Genomic DNA, 27,004 nt, shown 5'->3' with positions numbered 1-27,004 from the left:
TTGTCTACACTGATTAGCAGACCTCTCCAGGAGTTCAGACAGGGGAATCTCCCCCAGCCCTACCTGCAGATGCTGAGGATCAAAACTCTACCACTGAGCTACGGCTTTTAAAAGTTTGGAAAGCACACATATTTTAAAAGGGTTTTTTTCCTTTCAAAAATTCACATGGATGTGGAACAAAATGGCCAGTCTACTTGTGTACAAGGAACCTGGACCAGATGAAGACTTTTTATCCCATCCCTACAGATCCATTTCCATTAGTGGTCCTGGCATGCAGATTACCTGAAAAGGTTGGTGGGCATTCCTTTGCTGGAACTGTTCAAGGAAAACCTTGATAGCCAGGGGTTGGGAGTGCTGTATATCTCTCAGTTTCATACACTGAGGAGGAGACTCAGCTATCTCAGTGATGTGGAACCTCAGGCCTGGGGGCTGAATGCAGATCTCCAGTCCTCTCTATCTGGTCCTCAGAAATCTCCCCAGGTCATATCCCTCGCTGACTCTGTTTCACATCCCAAGTGTTTTTTGTTTGCCTGGAACGTGTCCTTGAACTCTTGCTTGAGAGTAGTATAGAAACTAGTCTAGTGTACAAAGGTAAAATTTACATGCATTGTCCTTCCTGCCTTTGTCCCTCACACCACTGACATGTGGTCCTCAGGAGCTTGTCCAGAAATGAAAGTTGCAAAAAAAAAAGGTTCTCAACCCTTACAAGCCCCCTCTGAGTATCTATAATTCTTTTCTTCTTGGGGACTTGATTTTGTTTGCTTGGTCGAAAGATTTCTGTCCTATTTCAAACTCACTCTTTGAAAATAAATAATTAAATAAATGCCTGCTTTGAATTTATTCTGCAATTTGCCAAGAATTTGGAAACCGATTGCTTACAGGATGTGCTTAGAAGAACTAAGTTTTATCTTGTGGCCAAGCAATTGAGCTCAAAGAAGGAAATGATTGGAGGCATTTCTACTTTTGCCGGCTTCAGCTGCAGGAACAGATTAAGTCATCAAAGGCAGGCACCTTTGCAGATGCTAAGCAAGCTCCACGTTAGGTATTTAATTACAGTGCACAGCACATTTGGCAAGTGGCGTGGGGTATTTAATGTCAACTGAGCCTGAGATATAGCTGCTGAGTAATGCCAAATCCTCCATGTTGTACTGAATGGCACCGTTCCAGTTTCAAGGTCCTATGACAAAAAAACATGGTGTGGTTGGTGAAAATTGTGAGATTAAATCCCCAGCTCGAAACTCTCACCCCCAAAAAGTATAAAATTGCCAGCGCACTAAGAAGGGTCAATGCACTTTTTTTCAGCAGGCCTGCAAATGTTGTGACCTATGGAGATAAATGCAGTCAGCACCTTTAAAGTACAGTAATCCTGCAATTTACGTGGGGTCACATTCCAGGGGTCATACCTAAAGCCAACATTGGGTTCAATGGTGGGTGGGAATGTCAAAGTATTTTTTCTTGGACACTCTCCCTTTTTTATTTCTTATCATGCACATAAATCTGTATGTGCACAAGGTAAAGTAAGTTGCAGACTTACTGTATCAGTCTGCAAGGCAGTTCGATCCCTCCTGGAGACAGCAACAACAATGCAAGAGATTTACTGAGTTGCCATACATTTGGAGTGGTGGCCCATGTGTTGTACAGGGTCTGAGTTTAAGGTTTCTCAGCCCAACTAGCCAAGTCCCAACATTTCGCTGTAGGCAGGGGAAATATCTGGAGACCATCTAGTTGTGTCATGGTTAGAGTGCCAAAGTAGTATACAGTAGACCAGGGTTCAAATCACCGCTCAGCCATAAAGTTTACTGAGTGATCTTGGGCCAGAAACTGCCTTTCAGCCTCCTAACGTATATTTCACAGGGTCATTGTGAGATTAAAAGGAAAGGGACTTGAAAACCACAATTACCACCTTGAGTATGACTAACATTGCATACAACCCAAACAAAGACTAGTTTAATCAACTAATTAATAATTGCAGTTCTCATTATTATACCACTTGTTCCTTCAAGAGTGACACTGGGATTGCAGGGCAATGATTCACCAAGACTGAAGAAAGATAACAAATGTGAAAAGAGTCAAAAGGGAGAGTGGTCGTTTTGCATGAGATGCGTGAGTATATTTGAAGCAGACGACATAGCAATGTGTACGTACCACAAGCACAGAATTCTCTGTGGTCTCACCAACTCTCAACCCAAAAAATTCTCACCTGACCCCAATGGCCTGGCTCTGTAAATGACGAGGTGTCCATTCAATAACTGGATGTGAGATTCAACCCTTAGTTAATCTGAAACCAGGGAAGCATCAGTCCATTTATTTCCCTGTTTAACCTCTTAATAAATCATGAAGCATAGCTGCATTGACAAATTCCAACAGTAGCACATAGCCAGTTTTCTTGTTGCTTTCTAGTAATGCTTAGGAGGGATCGATCTATGGTAGGACTCTCCATCCATGCTTACTGAATTATGTTTTATGAAAATCTGACTTTGTTCTCTTCTGTGACACCAACATTTGGCACAATCCATCATTAAAGTCTGACAACCTTCTAACATATTGTTACAACAACAGCTGGTTTGGATAATGCATTAATGCCATACATCATTGGAGTAAGGCACTTTGCTGCTACATTCATCAACTTCTCTACTTCCCTAACACCCACCTTTAAAAAAAAGTCACTAGGAATGCAGAAGAATAGTTCAGAGCCAGAGCTTCCCAGGAGGTTCTGAACTGGGATATGTTAGGGTGGAATTCTGCTTGTGTGCTGTCCCAGAGCCCAATTCTGACATTACAGGGATTGCATGGTTTCTGCTCTTTGTCCTACATTGCCCTCAATAATAAAAACAAAGCTGTCTCCAGCTTTAGTGTGGCTCTCAGAAAGACACTATCAAGACCAGGCAGAGATGGCACCATCATTGCTGATTGTTCAACTGACTGCCCAGTGGTTTCTGTGCATGGCCCCCAACTGCAGCATCACTTCTGGTCTTCCTTATGAAAAGGTTCATTGTCTCTAGGTAAGGGCTTGGAAAGACTCCCTTGCCTAAGATCCTGAATAGGCAATACTGAGCTAAGTGGTCCAATGATTTAACTCAGAGGCAACTTCCTCTGCAGATGTGACATATTTCAGTGGCAGAGCATCCATTTTGTATGCAGAAGGTCTGGGATCTCCAGGTAGGGCTGGGAAAGACTAGAAAGTCACTGTCAGTCAGCATTGTCAATACTGAGCTAAATGCTCTAGTGGTCTGACTCTGTATAAGGCAGCTTCCTATGTCCCTATGTATGTTTCACATATCTTCAGTGCTGAGCCAGCTGGGATCAAGAGTGATTTCATGGGTGCTTGGGTGAGCAAATGGGATGACTTTCTGTGAGTATCACAAGTAAGGCTGTCACTGTCATATTCCTTTAGTTAGTTAGTTAGTTAGTTAGTTAGTTAGTTAGTTATACTCCGCCTTTCCACCAGATGGTATGACTTTTACATCTTGCATGTAATCTCATCCTCCATGTAGCATTGGTGACCAAGAGCAACATCCCCAAAACACTGTCTGCTCTTTGCTTCTGCAGGGCAGTAACTGGCCACCATACAAAGTGTTGCATGGAAAAGACCTCTACCACAACCTTCATAGCTAGTCCCAGAAGCTATCAAATGGACAGTGTTATCTGCTGCCCATCACCTGCCTCTGAATATAGGTTGCTGGAAGAGTGGAAGAGGTCATGCTCCTGCAAGACTAGCTCTCCCATTAGGCTAGGTGAGTCCCTTGTCAAGGAGGGGCAGCACCTGCACATCTGCCTCCAGCAACCCCTGCATTGCCCACCACCATTTCTCTTGTCCACATGCAAGTGTTTGTTTGGTGCCACTCCCCCAAGAAGCTGCCTGCCCCACTCAAGCGCGGCAAGCACTGCCGTACATCTAAGGAATGATGCCAGGTGTTTTAGAGGTCAGTGGTCCTCCTACACAGCTCTCAGGGTGACTAGCACCTCGTTCCAAGTGAGAGTCCTTCCTCAGAATGAGGCATTGCATGTGAAATGGCTCCGCAGAGCGTCTGATTTAAAGTTTTGCACTTCAGCACTGTGACATTTTAAACAGTGCTAACCACCACCTTGGCAAATACTGCTGAAAGTCTCACGCTGAAAGTACAGTGTGCTATGGAGACTCCCTTCCTTACATAAGCTGCTATGGCAAAAAAATTTGGCTGCACAGCTGGGTTAAAAAAAGGAAGGGGCAGTCAACGCAATGTCCTCCAGATCTTGCTGAGATCTAGCTCCCTTCAATCCCAGGCACTATGATAACAGGAGGTAGAATCCAACAAGCAGTTCCATTTGGCTCCTCCTCTCCCTTAGCTGTCCTCTAAAAGTAGTCATTCTATCTGGATGTAGCAGGAAACACGATCCAAGAGAGAAGGGCCCATTCCATTGGCTATGCTGTGCTTTCAGCAGCAGTGGAGCATATACTACCACTGCCCAGGGCAGGCACATGGGGCGCACCCCCAAGAGGTGTGTGGCATGGGGGGGGCGCTGTGCCCCCAGGTCCAGCCTGACCCACGAGTGGAGCTGCGGCTGAGGAGAGGGTGCAACTTTGCTGCTGACTCCCTTCTCTCTGCCCCTGTGTTGTGCTTCCCCCTTTTCTTCCCTCATCTCTTATTCCTTTTGTGTCATGTCTTTTAAGTTACAAGCCTGGGGACAGGAATTGCCTTGTCTGGTATTGAACTTATTTTTGGAAGCATTTTTGGCTGAAGAGCAGGGTAAAAAATGCTATAAAGAAGGGGCAGCCAGTGTGCTACCCTTCGGATGTCATTGGACTAAGACTCCCCACAGTGACTACAAAGATCCCCTTTCATGCTGATTGGGCAGCTGTAGGATGCTGGAGACAGGGATCCTGCTGCAGAAATAGTACCAGGTCTTTAGCCCCCTGTGACATCAGACAACTACACCTCTGCTGATGGGAATTGCAGGCCAAACATCTTAAGGGCACCCGTTTGGGGAGGGCTGTTCTGTAGTTTTTGTGGCTCTGTGTTGACTGCGAGCATGTTAAAGAAAAATTGGCAACCTGGTAATGGGCTTAATACTCTTTTTCTACCAGAACATATGCAACAGACCCTCCCATGGACTCAACCTGCTGTGATGTGCAGAGTGTAATGAGTGAGCAGGCAGCAGCGAGTAAGTGATGGATGTTTGCTTGTCTTTCTCTCCATGAATTGTCTATGAACAATGTACAATTTTCTCAAACACATTCATTATTCAAATCTGCTCTGAATAATTTGAGGTGTGTACATTATTCACAAGCAGTTCATTGCCTTTGCTGTTTAAATGGAAAGAAAAGAAAATCCAAGTTGTGCTCGCAGGTTGCTTAGCATGATCTGTTTTCTGGGGGCGGAGAGGGGGGGGAGGACTTGTCTTGAAATTATAGATAGATAGTTGTTCCTGATTCAAACTGAGTAAGAAGAAATGGAACCTGCATGATTCTCCCAGGACATATCTCCTCAAACCTTGTGGGGGCATAATGTCGTGTGTGTGTGTGTGTGTGTGTGTGTGTGTGTGTGTGTGTGTGTGTAGGCTTTCTTCCCATATGTCCTGGTATGACCATTTCAGAGGTGGAAGTGAGGCAGTGGACAGGGAAGGAAGAAAGCCAGCAACTAGAAGTTAGAGGAACTAGAATATGATTGGAGAACCCTTTTCAGCCCTGGGACTGCACATCCTTGTGAGGATTGGGAAAGCTCAGTGGTAGAACATCTGCTGTGCATGCAGATGGTCCCAGGTTCAATCTCTGGCATCTCCAGGTAGGGTTGGGACAGTCTCTCTGGATAGCTGCTGCCAGCAGAGCCGGCCTTACAATTTGACAAAGCGAGGTGACTGCCTCAGGTAGCAGATGTTGAAGGGCAAGCAGTGGACTCTGCTGTGTGTTCTATGCAGCCTGCTCTTTGTTCCCTAAGCTAGCCTGCTATATTCAAGTGCAGTGGAGGACATTGTCCATTTCCATTGTTGGAATAAGATTCAGCTGCTGGTCTGAAACAGGGGGAGGCACCCTCTTGTCCTGCACCTCAGGCGGCAAAATGTCATGGGCTGGACCTGGATCTCAGGTGAACTCCAGAAACAAAATTAAAGAATGAGGGTAAAATGATTAGGCTTAAATTTGTAGCAGTGGGGTCTTCTTATCTTACTATTTTGTTTCCTTTTTAAAGCACACACACACACAAATTCCAGGCTGGTGGGTTTGGTAGCTTGGTAGCAGCATGGAGCTCTGTTGTATAGTGGTTGGAGTGTTGGCCTGAACCTGGGAGACCAGGATTCAAATCCTTTCTTGGCAATGATGCTCACTGTGTGACTTTGGGCCCATCAGTTTATCCATGTAACCTACCTTGCAAGGTTGTAGTGAGAATGAAATGGGGAGAGGGAGAACCATATACATCACTTTGAGCTCCTTTGAGGAAAGGTGGGATATAAACAGACAAACAATATTTCCTTCCTGGAGTGCCTGTCTTGGAGCCCTCAGCTCTGTTGGAATCTGGCATGGTTGGGCAGCCCCAGAAGCAAGAGAAGTACAAAAGAGAAGGAGCAGGTGAAGCAGGGAGACACTCCCTTTGCACCTCTAGAGGCCAGCTCTCTTCCCAGGCTCTCCTGTAGAGCACAGACCATAATCAGGGAGGAAGAGGACTCCAGCCAACCTAGACGGAGCAGCAGAACATGAGGATGTTTTGGCAGACCTGGAGACAGAAGGGCAGGACACAATTTGGTCACTGAGAATCAGGCATCTCCTTTGTAGGTGCGATCAAGTACACCAGTGCAGACAAAGCATACATAAACATTGTATGGTTGGAGAACTATGCCACAAAATGCAGTTGGATGCATGTGGATTTTGAAGGACAGCTGTGTTTCAGTTCTTGTTTTGTTTTGGAATGTGTAACTTGATTCAGCTTCAAATGCAAACTGAATCAAACGTTTCCCACATCTCTACATGGGACTTACTTCTAAGTAGACAGGGTTAATATTGTGCTGAGTGTTATCAGAGATCCTGGATACCTCTTCATTCTCAGTTTTTAGAGGGGAACAAGGCAATGCCTTCCTCAGCCCATCAGGAAGCAAAGGTCCACAAATAAATTTTCTGGAGCCTTTGACCTGTTTTTTATCGCTGCAAATTGATGAGTGGTAATAAACTATGCAGGTGGGAACAGAGGCAGGAAGAGATGAGGGCTCTTTACAAGGATTCCACGAGTAGGTCTCTTCCTGAAAATTTCCTAGCTTTGATGGTAACAGCTGTGAACTGGATAGTCAAAGGGGACCATAGTATTTTGCAAAGTGTTAATGCATGAGGACACTAAAAATTGGAGCTGGGAAGGACCAGACGACCTTAGCAATAAGCCTTTGTTATTCTTTAGCACAAGACTTGCTTTTTCTTATACTATAAAGGCTCGTGCTGCTAATGCACAAGGTCTGGGCTGCAATCCTGACATTGATTAGGGTGCCATAAATAAAGACAGATAGCTAAAGACACAGCCACGCTTTTGAAATCCTCACAGGATTTCAGAGGGCTGATTACTCCATAGATTTTAGTCAGAGCCCTCCGTCTCGAGTGCTTATTACGTTCATTCCTAGATTCTGTTTGCTTCGAATGTAGATTGTGTTCAGACTTTGATTATTTATTGCTATGCATAAAATAATAATGCCAAAGCTCCACAGGAAATGGGGAACTGATTTCCAGAGCTCTGAGAATAGTAGAAACAGATGCTTGATACATATCTATTGAAAAAGAAGTCATTCCCCCAGCATTCACATAACACAGAGAGAAAGAGACACAATATATTTTATCACTAGAAGAAGATGCACAGGTACTATATTGTAGTTTAGATACCTTGTCGCTGCTGATTTGCCTCCCTCTTATTTTTTAAGCTGTTGCTGTAAGATATGTATTACAGCTGTTCCTGAGATGAGTGGGTAATAATTTATATTAGGTATATATTTATATTAGGACGATCTGTATTTTATTGTGTATTATTATTGGGGCTGCGAATAGGATTTGGTCAAAGCCCAAGCCAAATTAGGCATACTTGGAGGGAGTCAGGCACTGGACAAATTGGGTACAGGTCAGGTTGGATGGCTCAGACCAATCTGTGAAAGGAGGGGGACAATCCTTAGCTGGGGGGGGTGCATTCCCTTTCCTGGGTATACAGTGGTACCTAAAGTTATGAACTTAATTTGTTCTGGAGGTCCGTTCTCAACCCAAAACCGCTCGTAACATGAGGTGCACTTTCGCTAATGGCGCCTCCCATTGCTGCCGCGCGACTTCTGCTCGCATCCTGGGGCAAAGGTCACAACCGGGAGCATCTACTTCTGAGTTAGAGGAGCTCATAACCCGCAGCGTTTGCAAGACGGTACGTAACAAGACGTTAACGCTTTCCCTGAATTTATTCTGGACCACATCCAGGGGGAGGTGGCCCAAGGTGGGTCAACCTGTCACATGCACACCCTGGATCAAAGCCATAGTGGAGTTTGGCCTCGCTCTTAATTATCATTAAGAATGTATTCATGTAATTCTTTTATTTTTTTATTATATGGGTGTTACATTATGTATTGACATACAACGTTTGTTACATTCTGTATTGGAAACAGCTCTGTGGTCTTTCGATGAAGTGTGGTATATAATTTCAGCCAATTAATTAATAATATTGCCATGCCCCACAAAACTTGTAAGCTTCTTAAAATCAAGACACACTCTTTGTTTGCACTTCATATATGAGAAGATTGCCTCTTATATATGAAGAGATTGCCCCTAGGTGATACTGCATTAGTTCTTGGCTACTCTGGAGGTAATTTCATTGCATGTGTTTCCATTGAAAAATAATTGTGAGACTTTGGATAAAAGCAGGCAGTCCCTGTCGGTGCTTGGAGGGGTGCCATATGCGACTTCTCCACACAATGTGAATCAATGTGCTTATCATCTGTGTATCTATCTTAAACTTCAGTTTGCACAGCTGGGAGCCAGCAGTTATTTTGACGTCTGCTCTCTAGAGCTTTGACCTGGATAGGTTTTTTCAAGGTGAGAAAAAACAAACAAGCAAGCATAGGCCACAGTCTCAAAACAGATCTTCTTCACTCACAAAAATCACAAATGCCTGTGAAGTGGATTGTTCCACATTCCTTCCTCCCACCCACCCTTGGGAGAGAAAAAAAACACAGAGCAGAGTGTACATCTGAATTGTATTTTATGTTTCCTGTTGATACTCTTTAACTTATGTTATAGTTTTCTGAGTAAATCTTACAAACAGAAGACAAGACCAGATTGAGTGTTATGCTGGTTTAAAATTACCCTGGTTATTTACATTTTAAATTTTATAATTTATGTACCATATTTCCCCATATAATATCTAAACATAACAATCAGTCTTGTTTTTTATGTTATACACAATAATTTCTACTACTGAAACACTGAACCTACAGCTTGCAATTGGCATTAGCCTGTATTTTTTTGTATTTTTTGTATTTTTTTTTACTATAATCAGCAAAATTAACCGTTTTTTTATCATGCCTTTGCTTCACTTCTTTAAATCTAATACAGTGCATCAAATTAGCCATTAGGACTATTTGTATGTTTGCTCCTGAGGTGCTCAGAGTTCTGGCTACTCAAACTAACTTTCTGTTATACCTGAAACACATTATGAATAACATCACACAGAAGGGCCACAGCAAGTTGAAGCAAAATTAGAATAAACTAAATTAGGCATGTGGGACGCAGGTGGTGCTGTGGTCTAAACCACAGAGCCTAGGGCTTGCCAATCAGAAGGTTGGCGGTTCAAATCCCCGCGATGGGCGTTTCTGTGCGCTGCTCTGGTTCTCCAGAAGCAGCTTAGTCATGCTGGCCACATGACCCAGAAGCTGTCTACAGGCAAACGCCGGCTCTCTTGGCAAGTAAAGCGAGATGAGCACTGCAACCCCTGAATCATCCGTGACTGGACTTAATGGGCAGGGGTACCTTTACCTTTACTTAAGTTAGGCATACATAGCTCCCTCTCCATTTGGTAGGGCTCTGCAAATAGCGGCAGAGCAAGCTGATCAGGCACCTGGGGCAGAGCATCTTATTGTATAGAGAAGGTCCAGTCTCTGGTACCTCTAGGTAGGCCTAGACAGATTCACCCAAAATCCTAAAGAGTGAACTTCAGCTGTCAGCATTCTTGACAATGGTCAAGAGGCTGATGGGAGATGAAGTCCAACAATATCTGGAGGGCATCGCATCAGCTACCCCTGCTGCCTCCCTGAGAAAGCTCTGTGGTTTGAACTACAGAGGTGAGTTGAGAAACAAGAGGGAATGTTCAACTATTTTTGGGGGGGGGGGTTAATTCATTTTGTCTGTGGAGTCTCATTTTGCTACATGTCCTGAACTTTCAGGATGGGACAGGCTATGTCATATCTGAACAAGTAATAACAAAGTGAAGTGTGTTTTGCTATTTGCACAAAAGACTTGCCTTGGTTAAATTTTCTTTCTTCTGAATGGCTCCAGCATTGTTCTCCTTCTCCCTTTCTTTAAATAATACTCCAAATGATTATACAATAAAACAGAGCTCGGTGACAATGTCACTGGAGAGGACTCAACATCCTTGTTTCCATGGTGACCAGGTAATAACTGGTCTCACCTTTTGGCATCAAAAAGTTGCTGAGAAGCTTTTGAAGCTCCCCCCTGTTCACTCACAAAATAAAACAGTCTGTGATGTTCGGGAGGAGGGGGGGAATGGAGTAAATTGCCCAGAGAGAAAGTGCAGTGGTTCAAATAAAGAGCTGCTCTGTTTCTTGAGTGACAGGAAGCAATTTAATTTTTATTTTTATATGTATGCATTTTAGGATTTCTTGGAATATTAAGCATCAAAGCAAAGAGATTCTGGGCAGGTTTTTTCTTTTCAGGGAAGGATAAAATAGTGTTATGTCCAGCTTTCAATTCCTTTTCCCCAATTTAACCATAAAGGCAAGAAAACCTCACCGTTGGCCTCCCCTCACATCATCCAGTCCCTGTTTCTTTTCTTGAAGAATCGGTGATGGCATTTTTAAACCTGTCATCTGGTTGGGAGACAAAGGCTTGTGCCCAGTTTAGTTCTACTCAGAGTAAACCTGATTTAATCATGCCTGTTAATTTCAATTGGTCCACTCAGAGTATGATTAAGGTTCAATACAACCCTTAACCAGCAAGTGTGACTATACAGTGGACAGAGAGAGAGAGAGAGAGAGATGGTTGAATCTGATTTCATTTCTTTCCGTTTCTCATTTTTCCAGTTCAGTTTGCCACATTTCCATGCCTATTTGAATCTTTTTTAAAAAGCCCTAGTGAAAATCCACCAGCATTTCAGTGCAAATGTTTCCTATTTGTGCACATATTTGCAAAGCGATTTTGCCCAACACAATGTATTTTTTTTAAAAAAAAACAGTCTATGCATTTTTATACAAATTACTTGGTTGGAGAACTGTGCTGCAAAATTCGGAGAAGTGTGAATTATGAAAAGCTGGCTATGTTTTGGTTCGTGTATTGTTTTGGAAAGGGTGAATTGTACAGGTTCACCTTTAAATATAAACTCAGTCTAATTTCTCCCCCACCCCCTAATATTTGTTGTTTACTGCTCCTTCTGTTGTTCAGCTGCAAGTGGAGATAAGTGTGCGTGTGTGCGTGTGTGTGTGCTGCATTAAATATCAATTTCAATTCACTTAAAATAACAACAACGTATGTTTCAATATGTGTCTGCATGCAAATCTTGATAGAGGAGTCTCTTTCTGGCAACTGGCTGCTATTCCAGCAAGACAGAGGGGTTTGTCCCCTTGGAATTAAAATGAATACTCTACATCACCTGCCCCAGACATTGCATGAGTGAGACTCTCTCCATTGCCATCCTGCTGCCCCTCCTCCTTATGCGCATGATAAATATGCATAAGTTGCCAATGACAGAGAGTGAGATGGGAACATTGTGTTTTTCTTGTAAAGAAGCATCACCTTTCTTCCCTTCCTGTACTTCAGTTTTGTAGTGGTGGAAGTAAAGATAATGGAAAGGAATATTGACATGCAGAGCCCATTGAGAACATTCAGAGGGGCAGAGAAATATTCCTGAGGTCTATAAATTCCCATTGATGATGCCTGGAGGAACCTTCCCTTCCCCCAACCTTGCAAGGACAGAGAATAAAGGAAGACCATGATGTTGTTCCCATTGATATCTATATCATTTGTATGCTGTTTCCAATAATGCACTTATTTATTTGCAAATATATATATATATCTTGCCCTTGTGAGCTCCTGCCTTCATCTGCTCTCTCAAAGGCAGTTATTCCCAGGTACAGTGTCTTGCTATGTGACTTCGAATCCACAAGCTAGGATCCTTTGGGAGGAAGGGCACAATATAAATTTAATAAAAAATACATAAAAGTTCATGGGAGCTAAAGGAATGTAATTCCCAACTTCAGATAGATAGAATATGTACCAATCCACACATCTTCAGGGCTTACCTTCTAGTTTGATCCCCAAACAGGTCAGGGTTAACCCTGTAATCCCTAAACAAATTAACCCTGTAATCCCTAAACAAACTTCCTTACTTACATACACCAGCTTAATATTTCTAGCTAATACAAAATAGAATAATACTATTAGTAATAGTATAATATATTACTAAACTGTTGATTACTCCATCCATTGCTTCAGTCAACCTCATGGCAGAACCAGCTCATCTTACTGTACCATTAAAGCAGTGTCATTTGACTATTTGAGAAAAGATTCTAGAGAGTGAGCCCATTCCTGCAAGTGGCAAATGGTGTTGCCCACAGTGTCAGTCATAATTCTATTTGACTTTAGTGATGTTCTCAAATTGCTGTGTTTTAAGATTAATGAGGCATCAGTTCTCAATCAAAGAGCTATTTAAGAAGAACCATTTAGCTCCAGTGAATTGTGTGGCTGTGTTAATTAATAACATTTGACCTTTGTATTTTGGGCGGAATAATAGATGGTGGGTTTTTCCTTGAGCAATGTCAAAAGGCTTACGGCTAGAATGTTGCTGATGCCATAGCCCAACATTTAGCAAACGTTCAGCTCTTCAGTGACAATATAGGTAGGCATTGCATATTTTTTTTAGTGGTAGCAGGAGTTGACATTGTGAATCCTGAGGTTCATAATCAAGATAGCCATGCAATTCTATCCATATTGAAACAGAAGTAAGAGTAGGAACAGATCCACCCAGATCAGTACTGTCAGCACTGACTGCCAGCAGCTCTCCAAGGTGACAAACAGGAGTCTTTCCCAGCCTACATGGGATTGAACCTGCAGCCTTTTATAGGGAAAGTGGGGGCTCTACCACTGACCTGAAACCATTCCCCAGCCAGCTCTCATTAAGGCCCTGCATCTCCCTCTCCACCAGAATCTTCATTACATCATACCATGCCCCTTTCATTTACAAGATGCCAAGAGGAAACCTAAACCTACCCCACACAATGCACCCACCCCTCTTTTTATCATGTTGAGATATTATAATTGCTGATGAAAAGAACTGCTTAAAGAATTCTCCAATGAAACAATATATTTCTCGGCTTCCTTCAGCACTGATCAGCTCTTGGTCTTTAAATATGCTGCATACCGTGATTCTTCTCACAACGCCTTCAACTCTTCTGCCGTGTGATATAGTTTCACCTGCTCTTAATTTTCTAAAGCTTCTCTCATGCCGGCGGAGATGAATGACTGGATAAATGGAATATGCTGGCGCTGTCTTAGTGTGTAATGAAAACCCCACTGAGGTGACTCTTTTGTCACCGGTTATTGGAGGAGGAAATAAGGCCTGTCTTGCAGCTCAGACCACTCAGTCTCTGTGTCAACTGTGTCACTATATCCAGTAATTCCTAACTTGTCTTTGCGTGGTCTTTAATACAACCTTAGATGTGTCCAAGGCCATCATCCCATCTCTGGAGATGTGATTTCTTACACACTAATTGGAAACTGGAATGAGGGAGAAATTCAGCTTGCATTTCAGTGCGATACTATCTAATATGCAGTTCCCGAAACTATATGCAAATGCCACTATCTTTAGAAAATAAGAGATGGCTGGGTCAGGCCAATGGACCTTCTAGTTCAGCATCCTGGTCTCACAGTAGCCAACAAGATGCCTATGGGATACCCTCAAGAGGACCAGGACACAGCAGCACTCTCTACCCTACAGTTTGCAGTAACTGGTATCTAGAAACATTGCTGTTTATTGACTTTGGAGGCAAAGCATTGCCATCATGGCTAATCACCTTCTCCTCCATGAATTTGTCCGTTCCTTTTATAAAGCCATCCAAGCTGGTGGTCATCACTACCTCCTGTGAGAATGAGTTCCATAACTCAGCTATGTGCTACTTTGAAATTTGCACTTCTCTGAATTTTCTGATGCAGTTCTCCAGCCATAAAATGTGTGAAAAGGGGTGGGGTTATTGTATGCAATACAAGCATGAATTAGAAAAACACTGCAAAGTTTGTGTGATAGGCAAAATGGCCTACAAAAAGCATTTATATTAGGAGAAATGAGCACCAGAATGTTGGTGAATATTCCTGAGGATTCTAGAATTAGGAAAAAAATGATAAATGGAGAGAAGTCATCATTTACAGACCTGTCCATCCCTAACATGCCACTCAACTGCCCATGGCCATGCCCTGAGGTGCTGTGATATCTCCAGTAGCAAAGGTGGCATTCCTCAAAAGACCAGTTGCTTGGGAATAAGAAGTGGAAAGAGTGCTGTGATCCTCAGGTCCTGCCTGTAGGCTTCTCATTGGGGCATCTGGTTGGCCATTGTAAGAACATTGTGCTGGAAGAGATGGGCTGTTGGGCTGATTCAGCAGTTTCTTCTTATGTACTGATGAGTACATGAGGGGGTTGGTGGACCACTTAATAAATTTATTGCTTATTATAGTCATGGTAATTGGGCTTTGGGATGATTTAGCAAGGCTCTTTGTGTGTTCTTATGAAATCAAGAAATTGTCACAAATAGGAGGGAGGGAAGTGTGAGAACATCATTACAGTTGTTGCTTGTACCCTCTGTCATAATTTCAAAGCATTAAATTCCATAGAAGGACACAGTAGAACTATATGATTTTATTTTTTTTTGTAGTCCTGCAGTTTTATTTGCAAACTGCACTCGCTTTAACCTCGTCACTCATAACAAAACCATTAGTCAGATGGAGTCAAACTGAATCACATCAAATTACATCAAATTACAGTAATCTGCAAACTATTAGCATTTTTAGAAACCCTCTATTTTTCTAGATATTGATATACAGAAGCTGGTAAAAAAAATGAAAGACTCTTAAGGATAACATGGAGCTGGCATCATTAGTATTCGCAAGGCTGTGGTGCACAGTGGTATATCCAGTTGATTTAAAAAATATGTGGGTGCCCCTCTACAATCCACTTGATAAGGCCTGTGACTATATTACTAATATTCCTACTAAGGTAGATGACTGCACTGCTTTGTAAGACCACCCCAGACGTAGGTCCTGCTATCCAAATGCTCATTATACAAAATTTCATTTATCCAAACATGAGGAATTAGTTCCCAAACTTTGGTAGGCATGCCATAGATTCAGATATCTAAACCAGGGGTCAGCAAACTTTTTCAGCAGGGGGTCAGTCCACTGTCCCTCAGACCTTGTGGGGGGACAGACTATATATTTTTTGGGGGAAAGGAATGAATTCCTATCCCCACAAATAACCCAGAGATGCATTTTAAATAAAAGCACACATTCTACTCATGTAAAAACACCAGGCAGACACCACAAATAACCCAGAGATGCATTTTAAACAAAAAGGACACGTTCTACTCATGTAAAAACACGCTGATTCCTGCACCATCCACGGGCCGGATTTAGAAGGCGATTGGGCCGGATCTGGCCCCCAGGCCTTAGTTTGCCTACTCATGGTCTAAACCAGCCTTTCTCAGCCTGTGGATCCCCAGATGTTGTTGAACTACAACTCCCATCACCCCTAGCTAGCAAGGCCAGAGCTCAGGGATGATGGGAGTTGTAGTCCAACAACATCTGGGGACCCACAGGTTGAAAACTGCTGGAAACAGTCATACATGTGTGTGAGACTACAAACAAACATTTCATTCATCCATTCATTATATGCCACCTTTCATCCAAAGATCACAGGGTCATTTACAACATAAAACAAAACAAAAATACATACCAAAATAACAAACAAGAAGAAGAACACTCCCAGTTTAAAAGGCTAATTTAAAAAAGGCCTGGGAAAAGAGGAATGTTTTTGTTTGGTGCCTAAAGATATGTAATGAAGGTGCGAGATGAGCCTCTCTGGAGAGAGCATTCCACAAGCAGGGAACCACCACAGGAAAGGCTCATTCTCATGTTACCACCCTCCAGAACATTTATGGAGGAGGCATATGAAAAAGGGATGCCAAATGATGATTGCAAGATCCAGGTCAGTTCTTGAGGTATTGTAGTCCTGAGCCATTTAATCAGATCAATCATTTTATTTGCATGCACCGTCTTTCCAAAGTTAAAACTGTGGTAAAGGCTAAAGGAACCCCTGAGCATTAGGTCCAGTTACGGACGACTCTGGGGTTGCGGTGCTCATCTTGCTTTATTGGCCAAGGGAGCCAGCATAAGCTTCCGGGTCATGTGGCCAGCATGACTTAGCCGCTTCTGGCAAACCAGAGCAGTGCACGGAAACGCCGTTTACCTTCCCACCGGAGCGGTGCCTATTTATCTACTTGCACTTTGACGTGCTTTTGAACTGCTAGGTTGGCAGGAGCTGGGACCGAGCAACGGGAGCTCACCCCGTTGCGGGGATTCAAACCGCCAACCTTCTGATCAGCAAGCCCTAGGCTCTGTGGTTTAGACCACAGTGCCACCCGTGTCCCAACTTATAAAAAATACATAACTTCAAACATAACAAAAGTGGTCATAAACAATAAAGAAAACATCAAAAAGTACAGAACCAAACTGAACAATTTCCATTTAAATCATCAGATCCAAAATAAAGATATTTTAAAAACCAACATTAACAACACCAACCACCACCCCTCAACAATACTCCAACCAAAACTTCTGTTCAGCAGCCTTGGTGTTAGCAGAAGAAGTCAGTCAGGGCCTCAGCCTCCCAGGCACATGGGGAAAGGCCTGCAAGGCAGGGAGCAGGTCTGCCAGGGCTCACAGCCCAGATGGTCTTGGCTTTATTGGTTGAAACTAGCACCTTGGGCCTGGAAGCTAATTTGCAGCCAGGGCAGTTGGGCCAGGACTGGCGTTATATGTTATATCTTGCACTGGTGAGCAACATGGCTGCTGAATTCTGCACCAGCTGAAGTTTCTCAAACTGTCTGCAGAGGTAGCCCCACATATAACATGTTGCAGTAATCTAAGCTAGAAGTCACCAGAACATAAACAAAAGTTACCCAGAACTAAGCAGCCTTAAACCAGGCTTAATTTTTGTGGGGTTTTTGGTCCATAGCAGCCGATTTGCCAAAAACAATGATGGGAGGGAGGGAAAGATTGAACAAATAAGACAGCATTTTTTTCTTTCCTTGTGTGCCTTTTGCAAGGTTTCAGGGGGTTTTCTTTAGTTTTTCCTGGGGTTGAAATTCCAGCGTAGTTTAGTGGTTAAGAGCGGTAGTCTCGTAATCTGGGGAACCGGGTTTGTGTCTCCGCTCCTCCACATGCAGCTGCTGGGTGACCTTGGGCTAGTCACACTTCTTTGAAGTCTCTCAGCCCCACTCACCTCACAGAGTGTTTGTTGTGGGGGAGGAAGGAAAAGGAGAATGTTAGCCGCTTTGAGACTCCTTAAAGGGAGTGAAAGGCGGGGTATCAAATCCAAACTCTTCTTCTTCTTCACGTTTGGGAATGCATTATACATTTTCCGATAGGAATCAATGGAAATTGTTGACTCATTATGCAAATGCTTGCCTAACAAACAATTTCCTGGGAAAACATTGTGTTCGGATAGCGACATGTATTTGCTAGGATGACTAGAATTTTGCACTTGTGGGTTATTTTGCAAGGTTTGTGGACAAGGCCAGATTAGAGGAAATGATCTATAGTGTTCACCACATTGTGGTTTGCTTGCTAGCAGTCAGGGAGCATGATCCTAACCTGGTTTACTTGGAAACAAGTCACAATGAATTCCATTCTATTACCTTTTCCTTAGTAAATGCAAATAATAGCTTTAGAAGAGGATTAGACATATTCCTGGAGGCTACTAGGCTTGATGGCTATGTTCTACCCCCATTGTTGGAGGTGTTATGCCTATGAATACCAGTTGCTGCAAATTGCAAGTGGAAAGAGTGCTGTTGCACTCAAATCCTGCTTGAAGGCTTCCCATGGGCATATTGTTGGCCACTGTGAGAACAGGATGCCAGACTACTTTGGCATTTGATCTGATCCAGCAGGGCTTTTTATTCTATTATTAAGAGATTCATTATTGTTTAGGTTATCACAAGATTTCTGCCTGGTGCTGGATGATGGTTTTAGTCCAGAAACATTTGGAGGTCACCAGGTTAAAGAAAGCTGGGTTGAGGCACTATTCTCTGCAGCTACTGTTTTTCATCTGTAAAAAACCCCCTCAAGTTTTCTAGGCATTGTGCAGAAATGAAAAAAAGCAAGTTGGTCCCTGCAAGTTGGTCCCTGCCCGGAGGCTTACAACACAACTAAAAAAGAGGGGAGAGTGAAAGGAAAGGAAAGGAAGTAGATTCAGGTACTTATAGCTTCTCTTTTTACTTACCGGGATTGCCATGAACCATGGCTGCTCCACTAGAATTTATTCCTATGTAACCAAGTAATCCTTTGCCACCTGTGATGCCTTGCCAGAGACCACAATATTGTTCTGTAAGTGTGTTTGGACTGTAGACTAAACACAACCTCACACATGAAAGTAGTCCTATTGATTGCAATGGTTCTATTTGAGATTATATAATGCTTAAGGCCATCCAGATTTAAATTTCCTGGCAATGCTTTATTTTTAGAACTATCTGGAGCACAAGATATCATGCTTATAAATAAACAGCTAAAAATATATTAATGGTTGAAAGGCAATAGGTATTTTTTCCTGGAGATTTATGAAGTGTTTTTAACACACACACACACACACACACACACAAAGAGAGAGAGAGAGAGAGAGAGAGAGAGAGAGAGAGAGAGAGCAGTAACAACAACCCTCCACCACCAAAAAAAACTCCTGTTCATAATTCACCAGCAGCTCCCACAAATACACTTTACTTGTTTTTAAGGTTGTACATTTCATTACAAGCAGTTCAATATGCTCTCTAGCACATTTGCACTGAACTGCCTTGTTGGGTAAATGCATTTACATTGGCTTTGGAGAAGTCTGCAAATTTGATAACTATATATAGGGAGAAAAAGAAAAATGTTCTCCTTCTCTCATAGCATTAGGTTGAGGGGAGGGCCACCTAAAAAGAAAATTGTTTATCAGTAGGTCTGAGAACATAATCCAGGTACAGGTCCAAACTGTATTTACTGTGTCCCCTCCATAACCAGAATTCAGGGTTGTGGTCAACTAGGTACTGCTCAGAGTAGACCCACTGAAATTAATAAGCCCAAGTTAGCAATGTCAGACTGAGACAGGGTAGCGTTGAATACCACCTTTAAGCAATTAACTCAAATGTCAAGGAGATTCAAATGCTTATGTCCTCACTGCCATCTTTTGCTTTCCCTGGCCATTGATCTTCCCCTTCCTCCCAAGACAGGCATCCCCAACCTGCGGCCCTCCAGATGTTTTGGCCTACAACTCCCATGATCCCTAGCTAACAGGACCAGTGGTCAAGGATGGTGAGAATTGTAGTCCAAAACATCTGGAGGGCCAAAGGTTGGGGATGCCTGTCCCAAGGAGAAGGCTGGTGACAGAGCAGGCTTGTCCAGCCTTGGTTACCCAGTTGTTGTTAGGTTACAACTCCCATCACCTTTGACCATTGCTCCCCACACCAGTTAATAATGATGAAGACAGGTGTACCTCATGATGGAGGGCATTCTGTTTCCGCAGGGGACCGCTGCTGAAAAGACCCTGTCAAAAGTCAGAACCAAGTGGAGAGCCCCTGCTTTAAATATAATGCTTTTTTTGTGCACAGACCTTTAGACTGATTTATTTCCTTTGTAACTCATGATTCCTCCCTCCTTGCGACACACACACACACACACACACACACACACACACACAGCAAAATATCACTGATGTAAAGGATATGTTTGATGCCGGGATTAGTGTTTTTGTTTTAGCTTTCTATGGATGCATTGTGCTTCATTTGTAACTACATCTACTACCAACGGACTGGCATTGTCTAGTGGCTAAGGGGGCAAATTTATAGGATTACCTAAGAATAATGTGACTTACTCCTGGGTAAACATGCATTAGTTCAGGCTGTAATGACATGGCAAGCATTAACTTGAAGCAAGGATTATCTGAGCAGCTTATTCCATTCCGTTTCAGTCTTGCTGGCATCAACCATCAACCCATTCCATCACACTGCATCCCATTCTGACCCATTTTGTGCATCCTGTGTACATAGAATACACACTTTTTAATGCTCTTCGATGTATATGCTTGTAAAATGAACATTTTGTACTTTCTGCATCTCTTCCCACATCTTTTATGTAATTTTAGGCATGCTTTTTGCACTCATACCACAAACACATTGCAAGGTCTGGAGAAGTGCGCACTCTGACAGGGAGTTGTGTTCTGATCCACAAGCAAGTTCAGAAGCATCGGATCGGTCCACTGTGAAAAATGTGTCAAACAAATTCTTCCCCCAGCCCTATCATGGAGCCAGCACTGTCAAAGAATGTGAGCTGTGGGCCAATAAGCCTCCTAGACAAATCCAACTATCTAACAGCCTGCTGAACCAGGGCAATGACCCATCTAGTCCAGCATCCTGTTCGCACAATGGCCAACCAGATGTCTGTGGGAAAGCAGGGCCTGAGAATGTAAGACCTGAGCACAAGAGTATTCAAAAGCATTACTGTGTTATGTTTGGTGCACAGCCATTGTGCCTAGTAGCCATTGATAGTCTTATCCTCCATGAGTTTGTCCAATCCTCTTTAAAAATCATCCACGTTGGTGGCCATCACTACCTCCTGTGGGAACGAGTTTCATAGTTAACTGTGCACTGCGTGAAGAATGATTTCTTTTTATCTGTTCTGAATTATCCACTATTCAGCTTCACTGGATGTCCATGAGATTTAGTGTTATGAAAGAGGCAGGAAAAACTTTTCTCTACCCACTTCCCCCACGCCAAACATAATTTTATACACCTTTATCGTGTCACCTCTTACTCACCTTTCTTTAAACTAAAAAGCCCCAAATGCTGCCATCGTTTCTCATAGGAGAGTCACTCCCAACCCACTTGATCGTTTTGGCTGTCCTTTTCTAAACCTTTTCCAACTCTACAGTATCCCTAACAAACTGAAGAGTCTGGTGAAGCAAGTTCCTTTTCCAGAAATAACAAGCAGCCCTGTGTTCTTATAATGGGGCCACCAGATAATTCTGTAACAATGCTTCATCTTGCATATTAACTTGTTTACCTGTTTTCCTTGTGCTGGAAAGATGTCTGTTAATGGCTTTTAAAGGCTTCAATCTAGCACTTGTAACTCTCCCAGCAATTACTAGCACATTTCCTGGTGAGAATAAGGTTTTTCTTAATCAGCAACTGTGAGTGGCGCACCATGAACCCTTCTGCATTCTCATATAATCTTTAATTAACTGTTTTGATGTCTAAATGAGAAGATCAAACCCTTTTTGCTTCATGCCCCCGAGTGTGGATTATACTGTGTAACATTAGATCTGCAGAGATAAGGTTTTCTTTTCCCTATTGGGGACAAGCTAGCAAAGGGATTATGAAGAGCTTGTGTCCTGGCCCTCACGGCCAGCTGAAGAACTCGAACTCTCAGCTCTATTTCTGCTAAAGGCTTTAATGCTCCAATCAGATTGCTACATAAGGCAAAGTACAGATTACCCAACGTTCAGCAGGCACAGAAGAGGCTAAAATACATTGCTATCTATCCTACTGTACTGTTAGCATTATTACTGGGTAGTAAAGGTAAAAGACTCCTGAATGGTTAAGTCCAGTCAAAAGACTATGTGGTGCAGCACTCACCTTGCTTTTCAGGCCGAGGGAGCCGGCATTTGTCTGCAGACAGCTTTCTGAGTCATGTGGCTAGCATGACTAAACTACTGGCACACAGAGGACCAGAGCACACGGAAACACCATTTACCTTCCTGCTGCAGTGATACCTATTTATCTGTTTGCATTGGTGTGCTTTTGAACTGCTGGGTTGGCAGAAGTTGGGACAGAGCAATGGGAGCTCACCCCATCGTGCAGATTTGAACCACCAACCTTCCGATCAGCAAACGAAGGGGCTCAGTGGTTTGAACCACAGCACCACCTGTATCCCTATTGGATAGTAGGGGTGTGCACAGGCTGCAAGATTCACCTTATGTCTGTATGTGTGACTAATCATTTTGTAATCTGTTTCTTAATCGCTTTTTGCTCTTTCCACTTCAGTCTGTGTTTGGATTTCTGAGCTCCTCCTGCATAAAGGAAACAATGTGTTTCCCCATTCACTATAATGGAGAATCTTACAATTGATTTTTTCCCTTTTTGGCCAAAGTGGATGACATTTATAGGCACAAGAGACCTCCAGAATGCAGACAGATAGGTCTAGCAGCTGTTTGTGGGGAAAGCGTTTCACATTCCTGAATACTCCTTTGGGGTGGGGATGAAGGTTTTTCTTTCTTATTGTAAAATGATTAAGAGGTGACCAAGTATTTGTTTTTTTGCTTGTACAATTTTTAAAAACTTTGCAGCTTCGTACCAGCTGTCCTTTGTGATTGTCTCCTCTTGATAGACTTTACAGGACCCCAATAGCTCAGGATTGCATAAAGGGTTTAATTTTCTCAGCATCCCTGCAGAGTAGCTTAGACTGATAGTGAGTGGCTTAAGGTTGTCCAGTGAGCTCTTATTGCTGAGTGTGGATTTGAGCTCATGTCTGCTTTTGCAGCCCTAGGCCTATATCCAGTGTTAGTCAAACTCAGACTAGGAAATTAATGAACCTAAGTTAGTCATTTCCATTAACTTCAATGGGTCTACTCTAAGTAAGGCTAGCATTGAATACCACCTCTAGTTTGGTTCTCTAACCATTACATCATACAACATTTAATTAGTTTACTGGTCAAGTATCAATGAGTATTTGAAACCTTACTGGTAAGTGCTACCTTACTTCCTCATTCAGCTCACCTCTCTTCCTCTCTCCATACATTTCATAGACTCTAAAAGGAACACAAGTCTTTAGCAGCTCAGGAGTGCTGAATTCTAAAACTTGTATGTTGTTTCCAAGGTTTTAAGTGACAGATAAACAAAGTTGTGTGTCTGCTGAGATGCTAATGTTGCAGCCCTTGCATACTCAACTCTGTGTGATGCATTTGTGACTTAAGTTAGTTAATGTACAGCATAATAATTTAGGGCCCACGCTCTTTCTTTTATGTGGTGCACCATTAACATCATGGGAGTTATGCTTCTGAATTAAGAGGATAATAGACCCCTTATTTTCTAAGCCACTAGCTTCCTGGTGGTGTTTATTATTTAGAAACTTGCCTTTCACACATCCCTAGGAGACTTTTCAGACCTGGCTATGCCTTAATGCTGAGCAAATCACTTGGCCACCCTCTGCAAGCCTTCCCATCTAGAAGCTGCAGAAAGAGCAGCAACTTTTAAAAATGCAAAATATTTAGGAGATAAAAAGAATGGTAAAGTGTGAGAACTCCCATGTCGGATAATGGTTGGTTGCAGAACAAATTTTATGGAATCACTTGGAGTGGGGAAAGTAGAACCCTGTTAAATGGTCACAGACAGGTATGCAGTATGCACACTCTAGAGTGGAAGACTTCTCACAGAGAGCACAAGGAATATGCAATCTTTTGCACACATACTGATGGAAAGTTCAGCTGAATTCAATATGACTTGCTTCCAGACATATGCATAGAATTGGTCTGTACACTGGCTGTGCAGGCTAGGTCAGAGGTGGAAAACCAGATGCTGTTCAACTTCATCTCCCTGCAAACCAAGCCCACATAACCAATAGTTAGGAATGATGGGAGCTGTCCAGCAGCACCTAGATGGCCCCTTGCTCTCAATCCCTGCTTGAAAGAATAGGTACTGGGTTTTTGCATCTTGTATGAGGGAGCTGTCCGATTGCTGAATTCCTCTGTCTCAAGAGACAATGGAGTTCATCTCTGGGGTGGAGTCAAACCACTGCATTAGGGGCACCAAAGGGATGTGAGCCGTGGCCATATGGCACCTGCTTGGCTGAAGGAATTGCCAGAAGGGGGTGTAAAAGGTGCCATTAAATTGTCTTGGGGACTCCACTCCAGACTTCTGCAGGGTTTACTCCTCAACCTTCTCTTCTCCTGCAGATATCCCACAAGGCAGCAGAGGTCTAAGATCAGATTTCCTTCTCCTAGATGGGCTCTCTTCCCAGGTTAGGGTGATGAGCCCCACCTGCCCCTCACTTCCCTCTGCAGCATGTACAGAAACCACCTTCTTGACTGCTGGACCCACTATTGGTCTCATCTGTTCAATCCACCAGAGCCTGTATTCACATGCAAGAGAATTTCCTAACTCACCAGTGGTTTGAGACCCATCAGCTACAGTCACCTGGTTTAAGCTGGCCATTCGAAGCTGTTTCCCTGGGTGTGGCCACTGTCACATGCTGATAGCTTCTAGGAGCCACAGGTGAGAGCTGAGTGCAGGGTGGGGACAAAAGGTAGTTGAAATATAAAGATTTAATTCCTGTGAAGCTACTCAAAGCCAAGAAGGGTTTTTTTTGGTAAAAAATAAATAAATGAAAGAGAATTGTTAGCTGCCCAGTACAACCAATGCAAAGATGTGGCAGAATTATGTGCCTCCGACTGGAGGCTAATTGGGAAGCAGCAATGTCAGCACAGTGAATCACATGGAGATCCAACAGGCAACCTCCTCCACAAGGGATATTTTATTGCTTGCATAATCTTTCAATTTATTCATTTCTCAAGGCACCTACACTGGTGTTACTGAAGTAGGGGATTGCCTTTACCCAAGAGACTAGTTCCATTTAATTCCCCTGTGATTATTCATGACTAGTAACTACTCTCACACCTGAATATTTACAGAACTAGGAATTAAGTATAATTTTCTAGGTTTATAATTAAACAACGGAGGGAAAAATCACTGAAAATTGTATGCATTTACAGTCCTGCTAATTGATGGTGGTGGGAGGTTTGATTTTATGCTTTTGTACAGATGAAAGAAAATAAAGGAAGATTATTATTAGTTTGTATTTATCTTTCATAATTTCCTAAAGTTTCTTTTAAGTGACTTTATATTTCACTAACTCTGACCCAACTAAAGTCCAGATTCTGGCTGTGTATAGAAATAGTTTTCTCTCCTCCCCTCTTCAGAGCCAAGTTGGAAGTGACTTCACTCCTACTTTCAAACCATGTAATTGGATGGCTTCCTCAAAATCCCTGCTCCAAAAGAGGATTGCCACTACCTGCTCCCAGACTGCTCCTGTGCTACACAACAGAAATTAAGCAGGTGCAGGGTTTTTCCCATCACTTTAATCTCCATGTCTGCATAAACACAACTATGTGCCAGGCTACTGTTAGCAACGAGCTACTAAAACAGCTGCTGCCAAACCTCCAGTGGTTTTGGACTAAAGCTCCCATCAACCCCAGGTCTGGGGCTGATGGGAGTTGTAGTCCTAAGCATCTGGAAGGTACTAGGTTGGCAAAAGGGTGTTCTAAAAAGGAGGCACCTTTACATCAAAGGTGCTCTTAGTTGACACATGCACACAACCCCTGCCCAACCACATGAAACCAAAAGTGCCTTTCAGCCTCTGCGCAGCTACTATTGTCAACTTGTGAATGTTGTTAGGTAAGGGCAGATAAACAGATAAAATGTAATAGATCAACAACAGTGCAGACTTATGACACCCCCCTTCCTCCAATAAATGTTGGGAGAGTCACCGCTCTCCTCTCATATGTTGGGGGGCGGGGGCGGGGACGGCAATGAACTCCAGAAGAGTTGAGCCAGGATGACTTTCGCCCATCTCCCGGACCCTTATAGGCTTTTCTCGAATCTAAGTGTCCTGTGAACACGCTAAGCATCGGGACGTTTGTGTCTTGGTAGAAAATGCCTACAGATCGCATAAAGGTCGGTTGAGGGGACGGGGGTTATCCTCTAACCCCCCCTCCAACAAATCCACCCTCCACGCTGTAGTGTTGTTGTTGTTGATGATCGTGGGTTCTCCTTCCCAACTCCCCTGCCAATAAAACCTCGCTTCCCCCCAAATCCATCTACCCACACTTGTAGTTGCGAGACGCAGATGCCGGGATCTTAACTCCCCACCGGAGAGAATCGGCTACACGCTTCCTCGGGAGTAAAGCCCAGTGATCGAAAGGGGGGGATTTACATCCGAGTAAACATGCGCACAGCCGATCCAGTGGCAGGCAGGCAGCAGAAGCGGTGGCGGCGGCGGGAGGCAGAGAAGAGGCAGGCGAGACTTACGCCACCCTCCCTGAGTGCGGAAGGTGCTGCGATCCGCGCCGCTCCTTCAGCTGGGCAGGTTGTCCATCCCGCTGGCCGTTTAGCTTTGCGATTTCTCCCCACCCCCTCTACCCTCGCGCGTGGGCTGTGCTAAAAGCCGCGCAGATCTCGCAGCAGCCGCCTCCGCCTCCACACACACTTCATCATCTATCTCCCCAGCCCCCCCAGCCCTTTGAAGGTCACCTCCCTCTCCGAGCCACTTCGCAGCGCCGGCTTGAGGGAGGGGGGGGGGAGAGAAAAGAGCCGCCACAACAGCAGCGCCTCCCTTCTTCTCCCTATTTCGCCGGGCCAAAGTCAGCTCTTCCCTCAGCTGGGAATCCCACCCCCCTCCCCTCAGTCAATCTAACACACACACACCCCTCCAGCCGCGGAGGAGACACGCGCGGACGCCGACTCGGCACGCGCCGCCCTCGGTTCCAAAAGGCGCGCGCGCTCTCTC

At 43.6% G+C, this 27,004-nt stretch overlaps 1 protein-coding gene across 15 annotated transcripts in view; it reads left to right on the top strand.

Moving 5' to 3' along the window:
* RBFOX1 (RNA binding fox-1 homolog 1) overlaps positions 1-27,004 on the top strand; it is a 1,472,193-nt gene that overhangs the window by 427,105 nt on the left and 1,018,084 nt on the right. The window lies entirely within an intron of this gene.

Source organism: Podarcis raffonei, chromosome 14, assembly GCF_027172205.1.
Source record: "Podarcis raffonei isolate rPodRaf1 chromosome 14, rPodRaf1.pri, whole genome shotgun sequence".
Lineage (NCBI taxonomy): Eukaryota > Metazoa > Chordata > Lepidosauria > Squamata > Lacertidae > Podarcis > Podarcis raffonei.
Note: the sequence above shows the minus strand (reverse complement) of the source record. Positions and strands in the feature narration are given on the sequence as shown.